Here is a 7,229-nt window from a genome sequence, read left to right as displayed (position 1 = left end):
ATGGCAAACTGCAGCAACAGTACCACCCACAACCAGAAGAGCTGATAGAAAATATTACATCCTACCCAAGGGAACAGAAATTTTGTTTACAGAGAACTGGGAGTGGGATGTGATGGTAGACACCGTCCATCATAGTTCCAGTCTTCTCCAGGTGATAAAGATTAGAAAAGGCTGGACTTTGTAGGCTGAAAATCTTACTCTTTTGCATCTCTACAATTCTGGATTCCCAACCACTTGGCCTTTTCAGCAAAATACACATACAATTTATTTGAGAACATAGAATCATAGAATCATACATAGAATGCTAGGACTGGAAGGTACTTTGAGAGGTCATTGAGTCCAGTGCCCTGCCCTCATGGCAGGAACAAGTACTGTCTAGACCATTCCCTGATAGACATTTATCTAACCTGTTCTTAAAAATCTCCAGCAATGGAGATTCCATGAACATTTTTATCCAACAGTTGTGTGATGAATATGAGTCAATTTAAATTGAGCTTGACAGAAGGCTCCCTTATGGCCAAAATGCCCCTCCAAGTATCATTAGACTCAGATGACGTAGCAGCCCACTTCCTGGCAACTGCAGTAGTCATGAGAAGAGATTCCTGGCTCCACCTTTCCTGGTTTCCTAAAGAAATACAAAACAGCAAGATCTTCCTTTTGAAGGGCAGAAATTATTCACCAGTTCTACTGACGCCTCATTACGTGCCCTGAAAGACTCCCAAAACACACTCCAAACACTGAACACGTACATACTCCAAACTATGAAACAACAAGGGCACTATTACACTTGTTTCCTCCCATCTCCATACTAGTAACCACACCCCTATGACCAATACAAGAGACAAAGACAACCTAGAAGACAACTTCAGCAAGAACAGTCCTCCTCTTCACAACCGTCCACTCATTACAGTTGTTTTGAGTCATCGGTTAAGGGTTTGCCAGGTCTCCCATGTCACCAACTCACAACACATCAGTGTTACCACCACTAGCTCCTACCCCATGTAAGCGTCCATCACCTTGGACAGATGGGTTCTAGAAACCATCCACAGGGGTTATTCCATCCCATTTATTTCCAAACCCCAATCCGTGCCCCCCTTCCACTCCCTCTTCAGGGACCCTTCACAAGAGATTCTATTACAACACAAAATAGCCTAGTTCCTGCACATAGAAACCATAGCTGAAGTGCCCCACCAATACAAGGGCAAGGGCTTTTGCTCCAGATACTTTCTCACCCCAAAGAAAACCAGGTGTTGGGAGACCGATTCTGGATTTACGCCAACTCAACAGATCTATCAAACTTCAAAATGGTAACAATGGCTATCATCATCCCTCTACTACAAAAGGGAGATTGGCTGCCATCCCTTGACCTACCTGATGCTTACTTTCACATACCTATACATCCAGTACATTTCGAATTCCTACAGTTTAGTGTAGGTCACACACACATTACCAATATCATGTCCTCCCAGGGTCTTCATGAAAATATTTGCAGTTGCATCAGCACACCTATGTGAACAGGGTATCAAAATATTTCCCTACCAGGATGATTGCCTTATAGTAGCTTCTTCACACAATCAAATAACTATTGCAATTCAAACCACACTCGACTTTCTAATCAACCTTGGGTTTCAAATCAACTTCCAAAAGTTCCAGTTACAGCCCTCTAAGCAACGTGATGTCATAGGGGCTTGTGTAGACGCAGTCTGAGCCATGGCTAAACTCCCACTGCCTAGAATCATAGCATTGAACAAGCTCATTACTGCACTCATACAGAGCCCCCAAGTCACAGCGAGACAATGCCTCCATCTTCTAGGGCACATTTGCCACAACCTTCCTGATCAAATACACGAGTGAAAATTCAACCTTTGCAAGTCTGGCTGCATACAGTCTACTGACCTCATAAACATCTAATAAACAAAAGATAAGTATGCTTCTGTAGTAAGATGGAGGGGTTCTGGGCACAGCTAAGAAAATCAATCCAGGGTGTAATTGCTTAAATCTATGGCACTTACACTGAAGACTACAATTTCTTTCTTACTAAGGCAAATCAAACCAGCCACAGAAACACCTCTGCCAGCTCCTCTGGCTGGCCAGATGCCATACAAGCAACCCTACAGATTTTCCAGATGCTCTAACACCCAGACCAAGAGCCCCCTTTTACTCAGGTGAGAGGTTATTGAACCTATGTCACCAACACCACACAGATTCTTCTCGGCCCCAAAGTATCCAGCCACGCTCCGAGTCAATATATACTTGGATCTTACCCAAAACAGCACGCTGTGCCACTCCTTTATAATCTAAAATGTAAAAGTTTATTAACAAAGAAAGGAAGAATAGGGTATGAGAGAAAATTTGTTAAAGTGATACATTACATAAATCCATTACAGTTATTGATGCAGGCCAGTGATGTTAAATGCTGATTTCTTGAAAGTCTCTGAAAACACCCGCCCACAAGGGGTGTGACCCAGGTCACATAGGCTTAGTTCATGGAGATTGGAAGACTGAAGACTGGTACACTGGTGCACGGAACTGTAGTTGATCCTAGAAAGACATGTGACCAGGCCACCTGGTGCTGGAATACATTTTAAATTTTGTACTTTTCCACAGGGATGAGGGTAGTTGAACAAAAACTTCCTGCTCTAGGGAAAGTTTATAAAAGGGAAGGGGAAGAAAACAATGATTGTCTTTAGCTAGTATTTGAGACTGCCTCCCCACCCCAAGATACACAAACCCTCTGGAAACAAAACAACTGGAACAAGGGAGGTGAAGGAGAATTGCTGGAACCTGGTCAGAAAGGACATCTTTGGCCTGTAAAGGATTTTACCTAAAACAAGAACTAAAGTGAGATGATAGGGTTTGTATCAAGATCCTTTTTGTATTCTGCTTAGCTGGCATGTTTACTTTTGTTGTTCTTAGGGAAGGTCTACCCTACAAAATAAAATTGACGTAAGCTACACAACTCCAGTTATGAGAATTGCATGGCCCCACTGTGGGATGTCGATAAGAGAAATTGTCCCATTAACTTCCCTTCTCACGACAAGGAGTACTGTGGTTAATGGGAGTACCCTCAAGGTTTAATTTAAGCATGTTCCCTTGTAGGCATGTAAAATCCTGTTTAATTAGTTAACTGGTTGAATGCTAAGTCTGACCATTTAACTGATTAAATGGAGGGTGGGAGGCAGGGGACCCACTCCAGCCTGGCTGTGCTGGAGCATCTTCCTCCCTGCATGCTATGGACAGGGACTGTCCCAGCTTGGCTGGAACATCCCTGCACATAGCATGCCCCAGGCCTCCCCTGTTCAGGGCTTCTCCAGCTGGGCTGGAGCATCACAGGTCAGGGCTAACTTCACAGGGATGACACAGCCCCCAGTCTCTGGTGGGCAGGGGGCTCCTTCAGCCCCTACTGGTTAACCATAACTGCTAAGTGTCAGCCATTTAGGGAGAGGCTTACTTGTTAACCAATTAATCATTAACATCTATAGGCTCTACTAGGCATGCTAAATTGAACCCCAGAAAAATCAACCACTGGAGCATGGATCTTCAGGTAAGTATATATGTGCCTGTAGTAGCTTACTTTGCTCTGTCCATCACTTACAACCACTTAAATCCTACTTTTTAGATTTTTTATAAAATTACTTTTGTTTACTATTAAAGTCAGTGTAAATAATTGTTATTGGGGAGGGGGAACAACAACTGTGCATATCTCTCTTTTATTGATAAAGGGAGTCAAGAACTTGTGAGCTTGCTCTGCATGAAAAATTTATACCAGAGAGGACACTTCTGAAAATGGACAGAACATTGACCTATTTGGATGCCATGTTCAGTGCCTGAAAAAAAACACATTCAGAAGTAGAAATCTGAATACAAAAGCTAAACAAGGAAACTACAAAGCTGTCTCTGAATATGTGCATAAAAGCAACAGTCAGAGTCACATCTGCAGGAAACACAGCTTGTTTGAAATTTGTATATGCAAAAGTAGCATTTTAAAGGCTGTATTACATTATTCAAGTTAATTGTTAATGATTTACCATCTTTCCTTTCATGAACACACTCTGGAACAAGAGAATTTACAATTCTGTTGCAGTTCTTTATGCAAACCTGCAGTGAAACTCCAGAAACTATCCTCACTTGGATTCTGCAGTAAAGTATTCCTCTTTTTAAAATATGCAGCGGTCAATTAGGGGGTTTATCATTGTCTCCCATGCTTTTTTGATATGCCATAGCTACTTCTTTTACATGCAGATTGTTGCACTTTGTAGTTTCCTGCCACATGCTGGCCATTATCACAATCTTGTTTTCTCACAGTATTGTTTCTGGTCCCCTCTTGTTCTTTAAGGACAAGCACTTTTTGATCCTTTTCTATCCTTCATGGACTGCATCAGTCATCAGTGAATTAGGTGCTAGATGGGAGAAGAGGAACTCCATGCCCTTTCCTGGCACATAATATTTTTTGTCAGATCTCTTGCAAGTTTGAAGAGCAGTTGTAGGGGTCTGCCAAATCGATTTGACAGGTTCCATTATTGCATCATTCAGAGGTAAAGCAATTTTCAAACAAGAAGATTTATTCAAAATGTCCACTAGTTTGTGCTGTCATCTGGACCTCTTTTTAAGTCATCAAGATTGTTTTTTTTTGAAGTCCATTGTCCTTATTCTGGTGCGTTTTTCTTAGAATCATGAAATCTATCATTTTGTGATAGTTTTCACAACATTACAACAGCACACAGCACAAAGAAACAACTCTTTCCCTCCTCTGAGCCTCAGGAGCACGCACATACTGGCAGCAACCTTGGGAAGTGGCCAGAAGCTCCTAACTCAATTGTGCTGCTAGTGGTGATGATGGGGTTGTGAGGACAGGATGGCAGGGGGGAGAGCACTGGCAAACAGATAGTTCTGGAGGACCTGGCCCTGGGTCAGGATTATTCCTAATGCTGGGGGACCATGGTTCCATATAACTTGCTGCCTATGCATATTTGTAACAACAGATTGACAAGAGAGCAAGCCAGATTTGAAGGAGTATCCCTGGCTCCTATTGTCTGTGAATTAGGCCAATCACCAAGCTTTTTTACTGCAGGTTTTGGTTTCCTTTAACTTTCTGTTTCTAAGCAATGCCTGTATGATCCCAGTTTGGTTGCTGGGATGCAATTGCCTGTCTTCCCCAGAGGAGTTGGCACAAAGTTTGCGTGGGAGTGATTAGAGGGGAGAACAAGTGAGTGTGTGAAACTAAGGAAGGAGAGCAAGAAGGGGAAGGAGCGTGAGGTAGGTAGTATATGAAGGGATGACTGTGGAACATGTGATGTAAAGTTACCAGCACAACCAGTTGGAGGTATGAGAGGAGGCTGTAGGACACATTTTAAGGTGGTGCTGTAGAGAAAACAAGGGATATGGGGATCTATAACATAGAGGCATATCGAAAGGAGGCTGTGTAGTGATGGTTGATTCATGGACCCAGTGTGATTTGATGGTGTAAGGGTTTTCTGGGACCTCACTACTGAGTTTCTGCATCAGCTGCTGCTGCTGCTTAGCAAAACTCCTAATGACTTCAGTAGCTGTTTGCCTGGGAACAGGCTGATTAGGGTTTGCTCCTATGCACAAGAACATCTTCCACTCATTGCCACAGTAACCATGATAGATGAATCTGACCATTTATTTTCACAAATATCTAAGTATAGTTTGGCTCTTACTCTCAGAACTTCAACTTCTGTTGCAACTGTGCATGACTCCCAACACAATTATTATAGGTCCTAAGTGATGGGAATTCAAATTTATTTAATGTAACTTATAGCAAATGCATAATTTACAATTCAGGGAACTTTGTTTCTTTCAATTTATATACAATCTACAAATTAAAACTCACATAAAAACCTGAGTTAAAAAGAAAAAATATTGAACAGACCAAGCTTTAGGAAAACTAAGTCCATGATTCATTAAATTGCTCTTTTTTTTTCCTCCTCCTTTTTCCCCTCTCAAAGTTAGCAACAGCCTTCTAAGCATGTCTGTTACTGGAATCATTGACATTGGTACAGAAGGCAATCTAGAATTTAGTAAGGAGAAATGCTTCTCGTAAATTCCACAACTGTGCAGCAGTTTCCTCCAAACAAGAAATCACAAGAACAGAGTAAAAGTGGATGGGCTGAATCCAGTGTGCTGTGCCTACATCCAGCCGTATAGAGAAGAGTGTGAGAGAGCTAAAAGCTCAGTCTTATTGCTGTAACTGACTCACATTGCTCCCCAGACCTGACAGTCTTCTCCCAGGATATTTACTGTGAAGTGCTGCTGTCCAGCTCCAACTCTACTTGGTAGAGAAGTTTATTAGAGGTAAAACTTTCTAGAGCGTTTTATATCCCATTTTGAAAAGTGACTTACAGATGCCAAGGATTTCATTGACTTATATTGTGACTCAAGATACGTTTTTTCAAAAGTCATGCAGGTATTTGGGAACCTAATTCTCACTGAAAATTGACAACTTGAGTTCCTAAGTTACTGAAGCATTTTGGAGAAAGTTACTTTACATCTTTTCTGCCAGTCTTCTCACTGACGAATGTATTTGGGGCAGAGATGCTCCTCTTCATTCACCCTTGGCCAATCTTCTTTGGAGTTTAGTTTTCCTGATGTCAAACACTGTTATTGCTCAGTTATGAGGGACTCAGGCAACTAAAAACAGGATCATAATAGCTGATATGTAAATGAGGAACCTGCAGCTTGCTTGAACTTTAACTAAAGAACTTTAAATACAAAGTCAGCAGTTCTACCACAAGTTACAGAAATGTCAATAATATTGGCACATATATAGTATTTTCATACATTTTGAGGATGAGCCCATTACTTTATGTATTGGGGACAATTTATACCTCTGGATTAGTGGAACTGCTGTGGGTACCCGCATGGTCCCACAATATGCCAATGTATTTATGGCTGACCTGGAACAACGATTCCTCAGCTCTGGTCCACTATTACCCATCCTTTACTTACGATACATCGATGACATCTTTATGATTTGGACCCATGGTATAGAGACTCTAGAAGAATTCCACAGAGACTTTAACAGTCTGCACCCCACCCTCAACTTATGCCTCAACTACTCCACGCAAGAGAGATATTTCCTGGACATTACAGTACAAATCAAGGATGGTCTGATCAGTACCACATTCTACCGGAAACCCACTGATCACTATACTTACCTACACGCTTCTAGCTTCCATCCTGCACACACAACTAGATCCATTGTTTAC

Source organism: Carettochelys insculpta, chromosome 3 (assembly GCF_033958435.1).
Source record: "Carettochelys insculpta isolate YL-2023 chromosome 3, ASM3395843v1, whole genome shotgun sequence".
NCBI classification, from domain to species: Eukaryota; Metazoa; Chordata; order Testudines; family Carettochelyidae; genus Carettochelys; species Carettochelys insculpta.
Note: the sequence above shows the minus strand (reverse complement) of the source record.